Below are 22324 nucleotides of genomic sequence, written 5' to 3' on the forward strand. Positions count from 1 at the left end.
ACGTGCCACCCCACCCCACTGGCTCCGCCAGTGGTTATTCAGTAAGTAATTCATCATCATGTGCAATTAGAAAGGAACACGCAGGTCACTGAGAAGTGGCGTTTTAATCCAATGTAGTGTCTGAGGCTTGAGGGATTTTCATATCACATCTTCCTTCTGGCAGAGTGATATGTATGCATCCATTAGCATTCAAACAGTGAACTCTAACAGTGACTATTAAAATCAGGAGATTAAGTCATTCAGATGTGTTTGTCGGCACCATCGTTCAGAGCGACATAAACCAGAGGAGATGTAGCCCGAGTGTCGAGGCATCGTCTCTGCTTATGGGTTACAAAGTAATAACATCTATCTGTGAGGACAGAGCTGGTGACAAAAACACAGGAATCTGAGGTTGCTTGGCTAAACAAATGTATTATCGTAATTAATAGTGAGATTGGAAGCTACTTCATTATTTCGACTTTTAATTGGACTATTAATTAATAACAATATATGTATCTTTAACCAGGCGGTTTAAAACCTTCTTTGTTTTTACATCGATATTATTGCTGCACTGCTAGTACGCATTCTCTGTTGGAATTCGCAGTTTGCATGGTTGATAATTATTACAAAAACCTAGATGCATAAATTGGATTCAAGCATGAAATATGCTCTTTACCCACCTAAGCAAACTAAAAAATGTTTGTAGCAATTTAGTTCACATTAATATTTGTGAGAAAACATTTCACAATTGTTATTGAAAGATGGCGGGAATGTCAGTGTGCACAAAGCAACTGTAAACACTGAAAATAGAACACGCTCAATTGGCTTTATTTGTTTATGCAGTGAATGGATGGGCGATTGCTTAAAACAATCGGAAGTCCACGTGTACCACACGTGATCAGTGCAGACGTCCAAAAGAAATCATTTGACATATATGCAATTCATTTATTTTTGTTGTGGCTGCTGTATTCGTATATTTTACCTCTCATAGTTCGTGTTTACCGTTGATGTGGATATATTACCACTACACAATTAAATGGATAGCATTGCAATGGAAGTGCACTGAAAGTGGTGGGCAAGTAAAAATAGCTAGTCGAGATCAATATATATGATATTACCAAAAACTGCTGAAGAAATTGAGAAAAAGATGAAAATGCCACATCATATATAAAATACACAGAACTCTTGAAACCATTCTGAAAATAGTGAAAACAGAATTTAGATGGAAGATGTTATTAGAAGCAACAGAGTATAAAACCAGAAAATAAATTACAATGATATAGCCCTTACAGCTACCGAGCAAGGGATAAACATATATTCTAGACAGAACAATGAAACTAGTTTAGTAATTCTAGGAAATCGTATACTGTACCCAGGATGAAAATCTTTGTTCAGTTAAGAAGGAGGGTGTTCCAGATATCACACTTTAAAAGTAACCCACTGCCCTTCACACAATTAAAACAGCATGTGCTCTCGGACCACATATAATAACTGTGGACATCATCAAAAAAGCGGGACCAGCTGTTGGATCAAAATTATTGGACCTATTTACTTAATATTTACACAGATATGAAATACCACAATTGTGAATGATATCTCAATAGTTTTATATTCAGAATTGGAGAAAAAAAACACTGATTTGAATAACTGCAGGCCCTTTGCATCTTATCACTAATACAAACGCTTTACGAAGATCATGGAGAACGCATAACGACCTTGCAGGTCAGCAAGCTGGATGAAGACAAGGTTTTTACAACATTAATGTACATACTGTCAATAAAATATATATTTTTAATAAAACATGAATAAATAAATAAAAATGATGCCTGTCATTTGTCAAACCAGTTGAAAGGGTAAAAACCTATTACTATATTTTGCAATTGGTAAAGGAGGTCTCATAGTGTAAATTTGGTTAACACTATTTTATGATGTAAATTTGGTAAATTTTTGTGCAGCGTTTTGCAATGCAATTGTATGAATGATGCTATATAAAACTGAATTATTATTATTACTAATGTGTTGGATATGCCATCGTAAGACTGTGAGAGATGTTAACAACCTGGGTTACCTTCATCCAGCAGTGTATATATCGTGAATCTTGTATGATAATGACAAAGACAATATTTCGCACAAATGGGCTGACGGTGGTACTTTGCATGCAACATTAAGCATTGCTCTCGCAAGGTGCGAACAAGCCTGGGTCACGTCCACCAGGAGGTTTTGTGTGTCATTGAGGAACATGCGGTTAAAAGTGGCAGATTTCCTTATAAAGACTCGAGCTGGGCAAGGAATATGCGTACCATCGACATGTTGCCGGCCTCGTGGTGCCGCTACGCCGAACTCCGTGGACAGCTGCGGAAGACCCAGGGGACTTTCCTGGCTCTGGCTTTTGTTTGAGCGTAGTTAATCGGCAGTCAGAGATATTCCAAGGGATAGAGTGTCATGCGCCAATTTTTATTTTAAAGTCGGCGATATTGACCAACGTTTGGCATCTGAATTGCTTGTGCTCTCTCTCTGTGGTGATGATTTATGGCTGGAACAGGGCATTCAAATCTCTCTCCCCCACCCTAACGTTCACACGAACTACTACCATTCCAGATTAAAACAGTAAGCAGTTAAAATCGGTGTCTGTTAAGGCTACTTTATCAATCCATTGTTTAATCTTGCCCCCCCCCCCCCACACCACGTACTTAACCACGCTGATTCGTGTTGGTTGATGAAGAGTGGGGTTATGGGGGGGCGGCAGGCTGGTTTAGATGTCATTTGCCACCGATGCTAGCCATTGGTTTGAATTGATCTGAGGTTCTCGGGTTCATTGCACAGTGGGTGAACCACTATGCCAACTGCTCCCACCGATGACTTACATTTGAAATCATTACATATTTTCAGCTTGCACTTATGCGTCGTATTATCTAGGTGAGGCCAGAAGCTCTGCACAGGACTAGGCCTCACCACGCCACTCTGTCAGGTGAGTACTTTGTGCTATAGAGTCGATAAATACTACTATAGAGTCAGCATGTACTACTGCAGTGATAGCAGGGACCACCACAGTCGGTATGCAATTCTGCAGCGAAAGCAGGTACCACCACAGTATGCACTGCTGCAGAAAGCGTACCACCACAGTATGCACTGCTGTAATCATAGAAGGTACCACCACAGTCAGTATGCAATGCTGTTATCATAGCAGGTACCACCACAGTCAGTATGCACTGCTGTAATCATCACAGGTACGACCACAGTCGGTATGCACTGCTGCAATCACGGCAGGTCCTGCTGTAGTTAAAGCAAGTACCACCACAGCCGGTATGCACTGCTGTAGTGAAAGCAGGTACCACCACAGTCAGTATAAAGTGCTGTCGTGAAAGCAGGTACCACCACAGTCAGTATGCACTGCTGTCGTGAAAGCAGGTACCACCATAGTCGGTATGCACTGCTGTCGTGATAGCAGATACCACCACAGCCGGTATGCACTGCTGCAGTGATAGCAGGTTCCACCACAGTCGGTATGCACAGCTGCAGTGATAGCAGGTGCCACCACAGTAAGTATGCACTGCTGTAATCATAGCAGGTGCCACCACAGTCAGTATGCATTGCTGTGATAATAGCAGATACCACCACAGTCAGGATGCACTGCTGTAATCATAGCAGGTACCACCACAGTCGGTATGCACTGCTGTATTGATGGCAGATACCACCACAGTCAGGATGCACTGCTGTAATCATAGCAGGCACCACCACAGTCGGTATGCACTGCTGTCGTGCTGGCAGGTCCCACCACAGTCGGTATGCCACCACAGTCGCCATGCACTGCTGTAGTGAAAGCAGGTTCCACCAGTCGGTATGCCCTGCTGTAGTGAAAGTAGCTACCACCACAGTTGGTATGCACTGCTGTAGTGAAAATAGGTACTACCACAGTCAGTAAGCATAGCTGCAGTGATGGCAGGTACCACCACAGTCAGTATGCACTGCTGTAGTGATAGCAAATACCACCACAGTTGGTATGCACTGCTGTAATCATCACAGGTACGACCACAGTCGGTATGCACTGCTGTAGTGATAGTAGATACTGCTATCGAGTTGGTAGATACTGCTATATAGAGTTAGTAGATACTAAAACTGTCAATATATACCATTACGGCCAGTAAATATTGCTACAGTCAGTATATACTACTATACCAGCGGTCGGGAACCTATGGCTCGCGAGCCATATATGGCTCTTCCAGTGACGGCATATGGCTCCCAGACAATTTTGAGTTGAAAAAAAAAATCAGTTTGGAACTGATTTTAAAATACTTGTGATATTGCTTAATAATACTGTGTCATTTTAAAGTAAACATAAATTAGTTTTGAAGATAAATTTCACGGGTCACGCCTGCATGAAGCTCAACCTCACCACGTATGAACCAGACTACAAGGCCATCAGCAAAACCATGCAGCACCAGAAGTCGCATTAAAAGTAAGACATATTTAGTTTATTATACGTTAAAATACTATATGGCTCTCAATGAAATATATTTAGAAATATTTGGCTTTTATGGCTCTCCCAGTCAAAAAGGTTCCCGACCCCTGTACTATACAGTCAGTAGCGACTACTGGCTCAGTAGATGCTACTGTACAGTCAGTAGATACAACTACAGTCAATAGATACTACGGTATTTTCCCGCATATAACCCACGGGGTATACCACTTTTTACAAACAAAACAAGACCCTGCGGGGTATATGGAGGTGCGGGCTTTCCCAAAAATATTTTACACGTGTGACATGTCATAACTCGTTAAATTTTTTCATGGTAGTACTATCCACTATGCAACACTTACCTTTGACTAAAGCACTGCTGAATAAACCACTCACACTAAAATTGCACATGTTAACACGTTTTAAATTAATTGTTTGTACAATTAAACGACTCATCTTCTTGGTTCTTTCGATAAAGTCACGTAGAAGGGAAGTAATAAAATAATAAAAAATAAAATTTAATAAAATAAAATATTATGTTTTATTTTTATTATTGTTTTATTTTTTTATTATTTTATTACTTCCCTTCTACGTGACTTTACCGAAAGAACCAAGAAGATGAATCCCTGCAGTCACGAAAGCTTTAAATCGAAATTAAACGACTGTTTGAAGTGGGCGAACTTGGTTTACCGGCGATGGGAGAGCTGGGGGGAGAGGCAAAGGCGATTGTTACCGTAGTGCCGCTATTGTCTGCACAGTGCGCAATCTACCAGTGCTAAAACTATACATACTTATCTAGTTATTTATTGGATATTTACTTGTATTACTTATTTACTGTTTTAAGTTCACACGTTTCCAGTTAGTTTATTTTCTTTGTGCACGTTATGATTTCAATGTTAACAATTGATAGTGGAATGTACTACAAATGTAAACTTCGTATTATATGAGGGAATTAAGCTACCGTAACGACGTTAAAGATATGAATGCATGCAGGGTATATGGAGGTGCGGGCTATCTGAAATGTGTTTTACACAAAACGCTATTTTTGTGGGGTATATGCGTATATATACCTATGCGGGGATAAATACATTTTTTGAGGGGGCGGGGGGGGGTCGACAATTTTCGGTAACCTTTTATATCAACCATTAACCTCCACTTTCTATAACGTTTTGGACTTCTGCCAGCCTCTTATAATTTTGTTATTGTAGAAATGGACAAACGGTCCACTGGGGTTTCACAATAGCTTACTATCTGTGTATGTATATGTAAGGCTTTTAAGAAAAATAAATAAATGTATTTTTCGTCCGGGCAATGCCGGGTACTTCACGCTAGTATTACATGAATCATTTTTGCATGTACTCCAGATATATATAAAAAAAACCATTGATTTATTCTGCCTTAACCAACCATGAGTACCAAGGAGACTTAGATGGTGTTGCCCATGGCAACGGCGTATTTATGCTGTTGCCATGGCCAACACCCGAAAACATTGCAACAACTTCACAGTATACATTAGCATTTTCAAAACTCTTACCATTGAGAACAAAGAGTAGATGCATGATCTGTACAGAATTGACTTCACCACTTGTATTTTTGCTCATTAAGTCGATAATTTGAATTGTTGTCCAGATGTGTTTATATATAAAAATTCATATATAAATATCCAACGTACTTCAGGCAGCAACCGTACTTCCTGAATTCAATTAGATAATTTATTAAATGGTTTATTTTACTTAAGCGTATAAAATTATCGTAATACACTACATTCGCCAGATAAAGAAACACAAACTCTTAGTTTTACAAAGCCTTTACACTAATCACCAACACATCTTTTATGTACAAAGGAACGTTGAAAACATCAAGACTTGCATCGGCCGTTACCTGTTGTCTTGACGCTTTCTGTGATGGTGACATGTCTGTGCATAATGGAGAGTTAACGTTAGGAAAAATCTGATCTCACGTCTATATAACCTTTATACTTGGACCATGCTGCTATATGTGCTAGGCATTTTGCACCAGTGGGTGGTTGCTCCCTGTGCAGACAACTGATTGCATGTCAACACCGACAAATTTAGGTCTACTAAGCATTTCCATGAACCCCGACGAGGCTGCTTCAGATTCACTCCGGGACACGAGTGGTGAATAATCATAGGGAGGATAAACCTTGCAGCAGACTTTCAATTACAATCATATTTTTGCACTAATCTCCTTCGGAACGTTTCTCTCTTGCACTCCTAAACCAATGCACTTGTGTCGTTGTGATGCACCGACTGAGTGTTGTGATCTCCTGACTGCACTGCACGTTCTGTGTGACTAACAAGACTAAAACAACTGCAGTAACCCTCGGGTAAGCTATAAAGTTTTACAGAGCGAAAACCGTTTTACGAACGCTACTTTCATGAGCGTCACAAACCGTTGCGCTGCATTTATTGCCTGATGCACGATGCTTGTGTTGCCGGTTTAACTCATCAGTGTCACATCGTCACATGTTGACAAAACGTGGTTAATGTGATCCAGCACAAGGAGAAATCGGAAAGCTGTAATGTGAGAAGAATGAGCTGAGCGTTGCTGTTGGTGACGCTGCTGCATGCTTTGACATTGACAGATGGGCGCGTGAAATTCAGAGCAACTACGACGTGCCAAGGCTATACCAAATGAGGTTTGCTGAATTCGAACAGGTGTTTACTGTTGCTATCGGACTTTTCAGAATCCATTGGTTGCATGTTCCAACCAATGGATGTTGAGGAAGAAGTTGCAGTTGGACATCTTAATCCCCGATGATGTGCCACGGTAGGATGTCGCTCGACCGCCCTCAATATAGACGCTCATCTTTAGCACAAAATGCTATCAGAAAGGTCAGTGTCCTAACTTCAGGTGGCCGATAACCTAACATATATGAGTGTTTAATTGTTAGCTCACCAAATATATGTTATTTCATACAGAGTATGTCACTGATATTATTAATAGCAGATTCTACGTTTCCCCCACCACAATTTCAGGACTGCACAGGGTGATCCAGATGTCATGTCACCCCCATTTAAGTCTCTAAAACTTCATATTTTAAAGTAAGGTTTATTTAAAACAAACAAAAAATAATGTGCAAAGGAACAAACTGTTAGGGGTCAATAAAATCGGGGGTCACAATACATCTGGACCACCGGTACAATCGCAACAGGCATGTTAAAAGGTGCTCTGAGATTCTATGGATTTATGTGATGGATAGATGCAAATCCTCAAATCAATAAAAAGTCTGTCTCCTCAATAGATTGTTTTATAGTACTCATCTGCATCACCAGTCTGGCTCCAGCGATAGAAATCCTTCCCTCTAGAGCAAAGACCATTCCTGCTACAGGACAACTGCGGTTAATGTTGTATTAGTAAATTGTATTATTTTTTTAACACCTACATGGATGATGGGCTGAATTAACCTACAACCAGTATTTCAAATAGCAAAGATACACTATGTTAGTTTAGTGTCAGGAGTGACTGTATTATTATCTGCAAAGTTGCATTGCCCGTTTTCAGAATTTAAGTCCACGAAAGTGAGTTTAATAGTTTTCACTCATTTCCATGTTTATTTACCTTTCAGCCTGCACTGGACTGCTCGGTAAATGTTTTTGTTTATGAAGGAAGAGCAACTACTAGCTTATCATTGGCTCCCGATATTCATCGTGCCATTAACTTATGAAGTGGACTTAAAAAAAAACAATATTAAATGCTCAGATAGCCAAATGAAGCTCTTCTAACGGCCTTAGGAGTAACCTTGGAACCATGGGGCTTCCTCTGTCTGTGTTATGAGCAACAGGCATTGTATGCATGGCTTTCTACTCAGTTCCCCAAATTTCATTGGTGTTTTTTTGGCAAGGCCTCCTCATGCACTAGAGTGGTGAGCTCGAGTGTATGCATGTGCAGTAAAATATTTCCACCTAATAAAATGCAAATTCTTGTTTATAAAAGCGCTTCATACGTTAAGTTCGGTTAAACCCTCCAAAATATTTAGTTTAATTAAAACCTGATAAATATTTATTTTGAAAAAAAACAACTAATTATTATGATAATAGAACACAACTTCCACCGCAAATCTAAAGCAAAGTAAGAAACGATGCTGACCAGGCACGCACCTCTGATAAGCACTGTTGGCTACGTCTGGTGCAAAAGAAGTTAAACATATATACATACGCATATAGCAATAGTTGAATTGAGAAAAATCCAAATGGGCCCCGTTTGGAAAAGCTGTGCATTTCTGAGTATAAACACCTCTAACCTCTGCAATGCACCATGCCAATGCCTCTTAAATCAGCCTCACAAAGTATCATTCAGCCGGCTCTACTGCCAAATATGATTGACATTGGGAAAGAATGTGATTGCAAGTACAAGTAATCCGACATTAGAATCCCAAAGCCACGTTTACATCCGCAATCCAGGCGAGCTTGGCAGCTCATAATCATCTTACATCAAAACTGCACGCTTTTGGCCATACCTACTCAGTCTGCCCTCTCGACCAGCGATCGGCTATTTATTGCGTGTACACTTCCACCCAGCACATAAAGAAAAATTGCCAGCCTGGTTTTCTGAATCTTGGTGAGATAGCTCAGTGCCATTTCCATGCGATTTGTACTTGGCAATCAGACATGGGGGTGTCATTTGTGCATTGACATCACCTTGTATATCCATAGCTCAAGCGAGCTTCTATTAAGCAGTGCTGGTGCAGAAACATGATTTCGCCAACTAAAACTTAGTAATTATTGGATCATCATGTCTGGTGATAATTTTTTTTACAAACATTAATGATCAAACTAATAAAAAACAGTTGGCATGATGCTCTAAAAATGTGTATTGAGCTTCAGTTACACTTTACTGGAATATTCAAGAAATATAAATGTATAGCGTGCAACTTATTGTATTTATAATGAATTATTGTACCATTTATAACACAATGCATTTATACATAATGAAACCGTTGTCATTGAAAAAGAATAAAACGGATATGTATTGTCATAACAATATAATACAAAGCAAGTTAGATCGACATCACATCTAAATGCAACCACATCTCAAGATGCTGTACAAAACGTTGTGAAATGTGAATGCTCGGGATAGGAGTGTTATATGTTATAAAGTGAAAAAAGATAGTCAGAGGCAGAGAAGGAAGGTCTTGAGCCTAAACTTAAACATGGTTCGGGAGGAGATGGCACCAGCAGCTGGAGGAAGGGGGTTCCAGACTCCAGGGTCAGACCAGAATAAATGACCTCCCACTGAGCAAAGGTTGACTGGGGGCATCAACAGAGGGCTTTGGTTGCTGGAGCAGAGAGCGCATGGACGGAATTCGAGTGAGATGAGAGGGGAGAGGTAGGCAGGTGTTAGTCCATGAAGGATACTGAAGATGGTGGCAGCAATTTTTTAATTGATCTGGATTTGGATTGGGTGGAATGATGGGAATATTCGAGTGTTTTGTACTCATGAGTGTAGGTGGGTAGTCTGGTAGTGACATTTTAGATCTTCTGGAGTTTGAAGGTGAGGGATTTGAGTAGGCTGTAGAGCAAAGGGTTACAGTAGCCAAGTTAAGGTGTGGTGAATGCATGGGTGAGGGATTTAGTGGGATTTGGAGAAAGTATGGAGGCGGTTTTGTGTATATGGAGTTATCAGGCCTTGCATAGTGGAGATATGTGTAAAGAAAACAAGAGTTTGGGATTAATGACAACTCCAAGTTTGCTCACACTTTTTGCCGGTATGATGTCAAAGTTTCGGAGGTATGTGCTGGTACTGTGGTCTTTAATATGTATGGATTTTTTTTTATCAATGAGGAGAGTTTCAGTTTTGGCAACATTTAGTTGGAAGAAGTTATAACCAATGCAAAATGAGACCACATCAAGGAAGGATGTGAGTGTGGACATTAAGGTTGGGATTATGGAGTCAGTGGCCATGTAGAGATGTGTGATGGTCTTTGTAAAATAGCAAACCCTAATTACCTGGTGTTTTAAACTAAACTATTTAACCCACTACACCCTCCTCAATATCAACCATATTGACAAATATGGTAAAACATGCACTAACAAGATGAAACAAATTAAACAGTCTAAAAATATATTAGAGAAATATACCTTCTGATAATAAGGTATTTTGTTGTTTAAAGCATCGTGATACCTGACTAATGTAGCAGCATATGTAGCATTTGATTGGAAACATACTTGAAATGTTTGGTCTCAAGTTTTAAGGAATATTTTTTAATTAATTGTGTTTGAAAGATTCCTATAGTTAAATAATAATGATATACTCTAATACAGTACTGTAATTGGAATAATGGTTGAGGGCAAGGTCATACCATTAAATTGGCTGCCGATTTAAATTCTTAAAGATTGACTTTATGGCATTCACATGGATTTCTTGTTACTTTTATTTATTTCAAACAAATAAAAATTGCAAAAAAGTTGCCTGCACTCCATAGAATTTTTGGAATGCAGATGATGGAATAAGGAGTGACCAAGAGCTGTGGTGAGCTGGAAGTTCACATTGATGGTTACTCAACCTGAAGGCATTTCATACCAGAATTACAGGTTAAAAAACATAAAAACGTACATCCTTGACCGGGCATGACTCTCAACCCGCACATCCTTCCGCTTGCCCCCTCATTGGTTACTGAGGATAATCCTCTACACCCCCCCCCCCCCCCCCCATAAAAAATAAAATCAGCCGTCCCGGCTGCTAACATTAATTAAGAAAATCACGGCGGGGCGACGGCAATCAGCAGAAGAATAACAACAACAATTATAACAACAACATGGGAAGTGAAGAGGCAAGGCCGTCTGCAAAGGAATAACAAGGTAATAAGGCAGAACGGCAAGTGCAATAGAAGGCCTCCATTCCTCGGTCCATTGTGCCGACCACACCGTCGGCGATGACGGATGTCTGCTGATAATACGGGCCCAGAAGGAGGCGCTCAGCGGAAAAGAGCGCCTCTGGACCATGTACCTGACGCCGGTCCACTCCCACGAGCAGTATCCTGCTTGTGCGAGAGCGGTGCGTCCTCATGTGTCAGTTCTCCTCCCGACGACGATGAAGGTGGCTGCTCGGCAGCTAAGTGGTGGGGTCCTGTGGGCAGAAAAACAGAATCTTCTTTGTGCCCAGGAGGTCACAGAGCTCATTGAGCAGTTTTGAAGAAAATGTTTTACCCTGGTCCATAAGGAGTTGCTCAGGGGCCCCCTTGTCTAACACATACCCGTGCAAAATGGCATCGGCTATGGACGTGGCCAACTGATCAGGCAAGGGCCACGCCATGGGCCAGCGGGTGAGGTACTCCACCCCGACCAAGAGATACTTGTGGCCCCTTTGAGAAATTTGAAATGGGCCGAAAATGTTAAGGGCCACAAGTTCGTTAACGCGTGATACCTTGGTCGATTGCAGGGGGCGCTGATCGTGAAAAACCGGAGGCTTTTGGCGGATGCAATCCTGACAGCCCTTGATGAACAGTGCTACATTGTCCTCCATGCCCGGCCAATAATAGTCACGTTTGATGGTCAACAAAGTTTTCCGAACAGCCACAACACAGTACCTCTGTAACTCCGTGTCCCATCACATAAGGAGGCCATCATGAAGGGCAATGGCTGGGGACCCCTGCCAGAGCAGACTTATGGTCGGACGGTTTATTGCGGCGTTGTAATTTCAGCAGAGAGGTATCCTCCATCTACAGGCAGGACCATTCACTGTGAGTGAGGCCCAGTCCCCGATCTGCGGGTATTGGCACTCCCTGAAGAGGAGCTGCGCCGGTAGTCGCAACCAACTGAGGTGCGCTCCCAGCTGCAGGCCTGCAGCTACTAGTGCCCATCGCACATTCACATCCACTGTCCTGGTGCCAACAGAGACAAGGCGTCCGCGTTACCATGCTGTGCCCCCTTTCTGTGAATGACATCAATGGAATACTCCTGCAACACTTCGAGCCAGCAAGACAGCTGACCAGAAATTTGATCTATGTGCAGGGAGTAATGCAAGGCAACATGAGCCATACAGACGACAAACCGCCTACCATACAAGTAGGGCCTGTACAACGTCATGAAGTAAACAATGGCTAGCAGCTCTCTACACGTTACACAATAATGCTGCTCCGCGGAGAACAACACGTGGCTGCCATAGGCTACAACCCGTTCGGTGCCGTCGACTACCTGGGAAAGCACAGCCCCTATGCCCTTGTCGCTGGCGTCAGTATCCAGGACAAAGGGCAGCGAGAAGTCAGGGTAACCCAGGGGAGGCGCATCAGCAAGAAAATCCCGAAGCTCGACAAATGCGTCCTCCTTGTCCTTGCCCGAACTAAATTTGTGGCCCTTAGCAGATAGCGCATGGAGTGGTTTGGTAATGGTTGCGAAATCCCGGACAAAACTGCAGTTATACGAGGCAAACCCCACAAAACTGCGAACCTCAGCAACAGATATAGGGGTTGGTTCAAGCACGAACAGACGCAGTTTTATCAGGGTCAGTGGCAACCCCCGATGCGCTCACCACATGACCCAAATACTTCACAGATGACTGCAACAAGTGGAACTTCTGGGGTTTAAATTTGAGGTTAGCAGTGCGCACCTTGACGAAAACCGATCTCAGGCGTTGCAAATGCTCTTAAAATGTGCGGCTGAAAACGATAATGTCATCCAGGTATATGAGACACTAGTCCCACTGTAGGCCGGCCAAGAACAACTCCATGAGGCGCTGAAAAGTGGCTGGGGCAGAATGGAAACCCATAGGGAGCCGATTAAAATGGCACAAACCCTGGGATGTGCAGAACGCGGTTTTAGGCTTTGATTAATCGTCCAGTGGTAACTGCCAGAATCCTGACAAGTCCAGGGTCGAAAAGAACTGTGCACCCGAGAGAGCGTCCAGCGAGTCATCCATGCGGGGAAGCGGGTAGGCATCTGCCACAGAAATTTAGTTAAGTTTGCGAAAATCAATGCAAAACCAGAGACCTCCATCCCATTTTTTTACCAAAACTATGGGGGCCCCCCATGGGCTATTAGAGGGAGAGATGATGTCCGCCGCCAACATTTCATGACAGCAATTCGGACATGATCTGTTTCTCTAGGGCTTAGCCAGTAAGAGTTCAGATGAATGGGGGGCGAATTTCCCGTGTCTATATGATGAGACTAGAGAGAAGTTCGGCCTATATAAAATTTTCCTTGAATAAAAACGTCGCCAAATTTATTTAAAAGCGCCCGAAGGTGATTCCGCTCATCAGGGAAACAGGTCCCTGTGGGGTGGGCTGGTAGGACCGAACAATTGAATGGCTATAATAAAATGAAATGGCAAAAAATGGGCGCCAATAAGTGGATGGAAACGTAGACGTAGTGGAACATAAGAAACAATAAAGTAGTAGTAACCGTTGTGCAAAAAATAATAGTATTGCACAAGTATGTACCTACGTGAGTGCAGCTTGGAGCAGACACAGTGAGTAGTAACAATCTGCACGATATGCAGCGCCGTCGGCCACGCCCCTATCACTATTAGCCCCGCCTTCTCGCCCCCGGTACTGTATTCTCGACTGTAGACTCCGCCCCTTTTCGCCAATGGCCCCTCCCTCCATCGCGCTAAGCTCCGCCTCACTCCGCTTGACCCCGCCCCAGTCCCCTGTGGCCCCGCTCCGCCCCTGTGGCCCCGCCCTCCACCCGCGTAACCCTGCCCCGGCCACCCGTGGCCCCGCTCCATCTCGGTGTCCCCGCCCAACCCCGCATAGCCCCGCCCCCTGCCGCTGTAGCCCCGCCCAATACACCCCGAGCGGGGGAGAGATTCCCAGGCCTGGCTCGGCTGGAGAGCCGCCGACGAGGGGGGGGGGGTAGGGAGTTGTTTTTAATGTAAAAACTTTAAATGTAAATGTTTCTATTAAAAAACATCAGGGAATGTAACATTGTTAAACATTTACTCCCTTTCACACACGCGGGGGAACTATACGAAGCGAGAGCTTGAGGCCTAGGTCTAGGCTTTAGGCCTAGCTGTAGGCCTTAGGCCGCCGTGAGTTAATTGTTAATATAAATGTTTTAATTATTTATGTAAAAGCTTTAAATGTAAATGTTGCTATTTTAAAACATCAGGGAGTGTAATATTGTTAAATATTTACTCCCTTTCACACACGCGGGGGAACTATACGAAGGGAGAGCTTGAGGCCTAGGTCTAGGCTTTAGGCCTAGCTGTAGGCCTTAGGCCGCCGTGAGTTAATTGTTAATATAAATGTTTTAATTATTTATGTAAAAGCTTTAAATGTAAATGTTTCTATTAAAAAACATCAGGGAATGCAACATTGTTAAACATTTACTCCCTTTCACACACACGGGGGAACTATACGAAGGGAGAGCTTGAGGCCTAGGTCTAGGCTTTAGGCCTAGCTGTAGGCCTTAGGCCGCCGTGAGTTAATTGTTAATATAAATGTTTTAATTATTTATGTAAGAGCTTTAAATGTAAATGTTGCTATTTAAAAACATCAGGGAATGTAACATTTCAATTAAAAGCTATCTGAGGGAATTATGAGGGAATGTTACACTTGTTTAGCCAGGATAGCGTCACTGAGTCTAAAGGTTTTTATAGGGTCATGCCAAGTGTTTGCAGTAGGGGGCAATGTTGATACACGGACGGACGGACGGACAAACGGACAAACGGACAAACGGACGATATAATCTATTGGTGTCTGGTCCACTTCGTTCCTACCAGTATAAGTGCGGATTCTCCAAGCAAAGCCTGTCAATTGTTAGACCCAACTATGCCACCCACAAGACCAGTAACAGGCACGGCATCTCACGCAGAATGAGCAGAGGTCGCGTGTGCCAGAACGGTGCCCGCCTGGATAACCACCTGCGACAGACCTGCATTTAAAACTTGTAAAAAGGGCTCCTGGTTTTCCACCGCGACCATCAGGGCCCCCACCAAGGAAGAGCTTCGTGACAAGGAATTAGAGGGGGTCAAGAGGACTTTCACCTCAGGGACTAGCAATTTCAGGTGCTTCCGCAACCTCAAGGGCACAAGCATTTGAGTACCCGGCGAAATTTTCACCGATTCCCTAGCCAGAGCCTGGACACTGGTGGCAACAGAAGTCAACCGAGTAGGGGAATCAAAAAAATTAAATCGGTGGCCCGACGACATCTCCATACACCCATGATCGACTAAGATCTTAAGGGGCATTCTGGCCAAAGAATCTGTGCCCAAAAGACATGGCACGGCCAATATCTTTGAGGCCAAGAAGGGGCCCACCAATTCGATGTCCCCAGTTCTTACAGAGGTGATAATCTGTCCCAAAATGCCCAAACTTCCACCGTTTGTGGCTTCGCAAGCTCTGGTGACCGGGCTCAACTGACCAACATAGTGCGACAAAATACTGAAAATCATGTCTGATATTATGGTGGCGGACGCGCCCGTATCCACCAAAATACATACTTCAACACCCTGAACATAACCAATAACCACAGGGGAACCTGCCACGGCTGCCACCACATGATGTGAGAGTGCATCCCATTGCTACACGCCCTTTGGCCACCCGGTGACCGACCGCAAACTCTGTTCGTGAGATTTAATAAGGTTGGGGTGACAAGGCGATCTGGTACCCGATCCCCGCTAGATGGGTGAGGTGCGGGGAGTGACCAAGTGGGTGATGCGTCGCGACTTGCCTGTGGGCCAGCGGAAGAGGTCGATGTGGAGGTGGAGGAAGACAGAGTCCTAATGAAGGCCCCGAAGTCATTGCGGCAGCCCCTGGCAATGTGGCCCGGCTGGCCACACCTGAAGCAAGTGGTGGGCATAGATCCTCGCAAAGAAGGAGCCCTCGCCCACCACTGCTCTCCTGGCCGATGTCCTCTAGCACCTCTCCCGTGCTGGTCGCATGCGATGAAGGCGCAAGCCTGGTCACCATCGTGTGGCGTGACAACCTCCTTTGTCTTCAGTTCCACCGTATACGCCGCTACACCAGGCCACTGGCGCAGGCCGATGGGGGCCTGAATGCCCTGGGCCACTTTAAGAAAGAACAGGTCGGCCTTCTCCGCAATGGACAGGACGACGCCCAGCTCCCGCGCCAGCAAAAGGAGTCGCTTCAGCGCCAGGGAGTCGAGCGCCGCTGTGTCCATGTTAGGGTAGGCCGCCTGCCCGAGCGCCAGCAGTGCACTGCAGAAGGCAAGAGGCGTCTCGGCCTCCTCCCGCCTCCGCAGCAAAAATCTTCGGCGTGTGTTAGATGGCGGATCAAAGATCGTGGCCATCTGAGCACATGCTTGAGGAAGTGTCGCCCGATCCATAGCTGGGATAGCATTGAACACGGCCAAAGAGTCATCGTCAAATGCCGTCAGCAGGGATCTCAGCGCCTTCTCACTCGACCACCCTACCGAGATGTATGCTGCTTCGAAATGGTGCCAGAAAGCCGTCCAATCACCGCCAAATGCGGTAAATGGGCGAACCGGAGGGAGGCGGCGAATTTAAAAATCATTCGTACTGTAGACCGGCACGAGCGCTCCAAACCTTGCGATCGGCGGCGGCTGGGCGGCAGAAAAAATGTCAGTCAATTGCTGCATTGCGTCTGACGAGAAGATGGCGCCCGTTTTCTGCGTCGCGTTTGACGAAAAAATGGCGCTCGACTTCTGCATCGCACCCGAAGAAATGGCGGGAAGCGGACGCTCCAACTCGGCGATGGCCTTGTGCGGCTGGATCCCCGCCGTGGACATCCACACGACTAGGCACGCAGCGGACTCCAGCAGCTGACCGAGTTGGCCGGTGATGGTTCGCCAGTTTTCTGGCGATGGCGGCCGGTCGGGACCAGCAGCCCCCTCCTCCTGCATTGGCTGCAACAGCTCCACAGGGCGCATCTCCGGGGCCCCGGACTCCGGGGGCGTCGTGGGGACCACTTCTAAACTGTCCTCGTCATCCGACTCCACTACGGGTAAGTTCTTGTGTTTCACAGCCGACTTGGACATGACGGCGAAGGTTGTAGACCACTTTCAACACCAAATGTTGTGCAGTACAACCATGTGGAGACGAGGAATACTATAAGGGCTGTTGCCGTTTTTTAAAAAACTCTCACACTCGGAATCCTACACTGGCACCAGTGAAGGTGCACTTTATCTTGGTCCTTCACCCGGACACTGAATAACTATGGACCCTTCCCTCGGCTATCCCTTTGGCTCTCTCACTTATCTGCACAAAGCGGGGGATCAGCCAACACCACTCCGCGATGAGGAGAGAGACCCTTACTCCAGCCGGTCCTTACCCTGGCCCCCAACAACGACCATGCCTCCGTCACAGGGTCCCCCTTAAAAACCCATTGGGCGGCTCCTCCCCCCAGCTCGGCCCTGCCCACTTTCCCGAAAGTGTTTTCCGAAAGCCCCTTACGTAACCCGTGACGTTGCGTCATCCTTGGCTCTCAACCCGCTCGCACCTCCTTCCGCTCGCCCCCTCATTGGTTATTCACAATACTCCTCTACACATTAACTATCTTTTATTAGAACAAACAGGATAACTCCCAGTATTTACTTCCCAGAGGAGATGTTACTCACATGCTTTATGGAACCAGTAAAGCATTATAATGTGGACTTGGTAGGTAAGAATATCTTCCACCCAGCCTGAGAGTGTTCAATGCAGCATTGGGTGGCAGGGAAGGAATACAGTAATGTTTAAACATACACAAATTGTGTCTACATCAAATGGTTTAACTTCAAAGGACAATCGCAGTTTGCAAACAATTTAAGTTAAATTGGTAGTTTCCCGAGTGGAGTGCACTTTATGGTCGAATACAGAGACCATATTTCTCTGTGGTCTCTGAATTTCACATGGAAAACGCTCAACTGCTAATGAATTTGAAAACATTTGCTCAACATTGACGGACAAAGGCATATTGCTGAGCCTCCTACAACAGAGGGCAGCAGTGTAAAGGGATACGACTAACGTCTCAAACCCGTCAAGGCAGCTGCTGAGGCAAAGAAGAGCTGACTTTAATAAAGGTAGCATAGGGCATTGAGACATTAATTAATGGCCATAAAAAACAGGGATTTGAAAAAAATATGATTAGCCTGCAACAAAACCTATTGATATTTGCAGTGTAATTAATATTATGGCTGACTGGATTATTTAACATTTTACTATAAATACGGTAAGCCTGTCTTCAGCTCTCTTTTTACACGAACTGTAATCTCAAAGTATAAACATGTTTTGTGTAACTTACCTGTTTGCTTTGAAAGGGCCCATATTAATTTAATTTGTCAATGAAAAGTAGCAGTTGTAGGTGTTTGTGAATCTCATTATTCAGCTAAATATTGTCAAGAGTTCGTATTTTCCTCATACCTAATCAATCTTCTGCTGGGTTCAACGGATCAGATGGCCTGATCAATTTTGGTAAATGTCCAGGTGGAGTATATTTCTTCCGAATTAAGAGAGGCATGCTGTGCAAATGAATGCCCTTCAAGCTTCATCAAACCAGCACCGTTACAGTACAGCCCTGTTTTCCCCTTGCAACAGTGGTAGACTGGCAGTTTTTTTTCTTCATAAAATAGGAATTCGACCGCACAAATATCACATTACACTGGTACTGCAGGAACAAAGTAAATGGACTATGGAGAGGCCTCTCATCACTTTCCCTCGTGCAGATATGGTCGTGTAGATATGGTCCTTGCTTATGAAAAAGATGCGACACGCTGTAATATTTTCCCCAGCTTGATGTGACATGTGTGTCAGATATTTAGAGTTATTTTTATTTTGCAATAGTTGCTCTAAGAAATACGAAAGGAATGTTTTTGCCTTACACAGAGTGAGAGCTCTTTTCAGCCACTACAACGCTAGTTTATTGCTATTATACTATTCTTATTGCTGCAGTGATAATTGCTGTTGCAATATAACATATCAACTGCCAAGATACAAACAAATACAACCACAGTATCAAAACAATAAACGCAACTTATACTAGAATAAAAATTATAGCTGCTGTATCAACTAACTCCAGCTAGCAGCCACCCTGATCAATATGGCGGTTGTATTAAAGATACAAAATACTTTCTGTCTGCTTCATGGTGGACTTGATTTGATCCCGTGATGTCATTAGCGAGAGCAGGCCATTATGGGTCAGCGTCGTATTTCAAATTTGTCAAAATTGGCAAATTTGAAACGTGACATTGCAAACATCACTCCCGGTGCAAAAATTTGGCAGGCCCCTCCTGAAAAAGGGCATTGAGAGGCTTTCCTGGGTAAACAAGCATAATAATAAAATCACGATAACAAACCAAACAATGCATTAATTCAAAAAAATATATATACATTATCAAAACCAATGTTTTAATATGGAACAGTTACACTGAGATTGTATGAAGAAAGTAAAACAAAAATACAAATGAGAACGGGTATTCAAATTATTAAATATACTCTCACCAAGACTATTCACTGCGACATTAGAAGAGTTGTGGAAATTGTACTTGGGCATGAGATGTCACTGGAAGCGTTGATTGATTGCCAGTGGACGACTAGACTCGTGACAGAATAGCAGCTGAAGGAGGGGATGCGCCTGAGAGGATGACCATTTGTAGAGATGGAGCAATGAAATCTAGTCATCTGCAGGAGCAAATAAATTATTTCATCACAAGACCATGAAGGATAGGAATGTGTGAGGCACTTCATCCAGCAGCTGATAGATCATGGCTGATCATTATGATGACATGGAAGCTTATGCATAAGCAAATATTGTATTTTTATTTTTTACATGCAACTGGAAAAGCATTTACTTGAAATAGTAAAGAAGCTCACTTGCTTGACTTTATTTTCAGTCCACTTGCTGTAAAGGAATTTCCTACCATAAATTTTCTGTTTATATCTGAAATACAATTATTGTCCTCTTGAAAGTCCCATAAACGACATGAACGTTGTTCAAACAGGCAGCTGTGACCAACCGATGGAGACCGACGAAGGCTTCACGACAGCAGCCTCGGACTCGTTGCTGCCGCTTGAAGTGCACGGGCTCACCGAGGAGGTGGCACTCGCTGCCCAGTTAATCGAAGACACTCCCGGGAACGGTGCTGGCGACCAGGACGGTGAACAGGAGGTGTGCACGTGGCGTCCCTCGGGCTGCTACGCTTTGTGCACGGTGTGCAACTTGCAGCTCAACTCCGAGGCTCAGGTGCAGATGCACTTCAATGGCAACGCGCACCGTCGCCGACTGCGACAGATCACGGCCCAGAACGGCGGCACAGGTAATCGACGACACCACAGTGGGTGAAACGGCAGACCTGTCGAGGTTTTCACGGTTGCCCTGTGTCGCTTTCCAATGCCAAGTTTAGGCTGCACGCATGACGCAACCCAAAAACACGTCGGAGAGCTGGAAGATCTCTAAACGCAAAGAAGTGAAGTAAAACTCTGTGACGTTTATGGATAAACTAAGATGTTAATGCAGGGACCAGGTTCATGTGATTTGTGTGGATAAATAAAGGCAATGCTTTCCAATTTATAATTTTATCGAACACCTGAAATGGCTGACACAACGTATGAGGGAATGATATGGAAAGCAATACGCTCGATTGCTTTTGTATCTCCATGTGCTATGTTCAGCCACTTCCTGAACAACAGCAGGAAGTAGTACAGCAAATAGGTGTCTGATAAGTTTCCTCTGCACTGGTTTACTCGTATGAGTGTGGTTTTCACCTGGCACTCCATTTTCTACTTCACTCAAAACTAAATTGGATTTTTCCAAATAACTCTTGATTTTTTTTTTTACAAATAAATCGTGCAGTATTTATAAATGCCTTCAAGGTCGTATTAAATGGTTATTTCATGTTTCATATTTGCTTGGTTCTAATGAAATAAGTCATGGCGAGGTATAGTGGCATCAGTGGCATCAATGGCATGTGCTGTGATGACCTCTTAAATTGCCTCGTTTCAAATTCATAGCACTCCACACTTTACCTTTTGCCAACACACCTTGCAATGTTAACTTAATATGACCTACTGCAGTTAAATATACCCAAAAGTAGGATATCTATGATTAAGTATAACAATAGATTAAAACTATAACAGCAGACAATCATGATAATATGGTTTTCCCCTTTTTTCTGGCAACAAAACAGGTGTTAAGCTCATTGGAACCTCATTTGTCAGTAAAAAAATGATAATTGTTTTTTTACCCTTCTATCTGGCAACAAAACTGACACCTTTTACAAGGAGTCATTTTTACATAGACCACAATACCTGCAGTCATAATGCAAACAAAAAACATAACTCTGATAATGTGCACTGTCCTTGAAGTTGATTGGTCCACACCGGAGACAGCTTTCCTTAGAGCCTAGTCTCACATGGGTTGGACCAGATGACGCCAAAAGGCGCCTTTGATAATGTGCACTGTCCTTGAAGTTGATTGGTCCACACCCGAGACAGCTTTCCTTAGAGCCTAGTCTCACATGGGTTGGACCAGATGACGCCAAAAGGCGCCTTTTGCACATTATCAGAGTTATGTTTTTTGTTTTCATTATGACTGCAGGTATTGTGGTCTATGTAAACATGACTCCTTGTAAAAAGATGTCAGTTTTGTTGCCAGATAGAAGGGTAAAAAAACAATTATCAGGTGTTAAGATGTTAAAACACCAAACTGAAACCTTTAACAAGGAATCATGTCTGCATTAACCACAATTCTTGTGGTCAGAATGCAAACAAAAAACATACTCTGATAATATATGGTGTGGACCAATCAGTTTCAAGGACAATGCATATATTTTTCCTCTTGCCCCTTTCGGTAAAGTCACGTAGAAGGGAAATAATAAAATAATAAAAATAAAACATAATAAAATAATTCTCACGACGTTTCGGCCACAACGCAAGCAGCCGTCCTCAGGTGAAGAACAGGTCTGTCGGAAAGACAGCGTCTGACGACAAACTGAAACCTTTTACAATGAATCATGTCTGCTTTAATCACAATGC

The 22324-nt window shown here is 43.7% G+C and overlaps 1 pseudogene; it reads left to right on the plus strand.

Annotated features, from left to right (window-relative positions):
- LOC133345079 (zinc finger protein 385D-like) overlaps positions 1–22324 on the plus strand; it is a 122697-nt pseudogene that overhangs the window by 13169 nt on the left and 87204 nt on the right.

This window comes from Lethenteron reissneri, chromosome 21 (assembly GCF_015708825.2).
Source record: "Lethenteron reissneri isolate LAM-NWPU_2019-01 chromosome 21, ASM1570882v1, whole genome shotgun sequence".
Classification (NCBI taxonomy): domain Eukaryota; kingdom Metazoa; phylum Chordata; class Hyperoartia; order Petromyzontiformes; family Petromyzontidae; genus Lethenteron; species Lethenteron reissneri.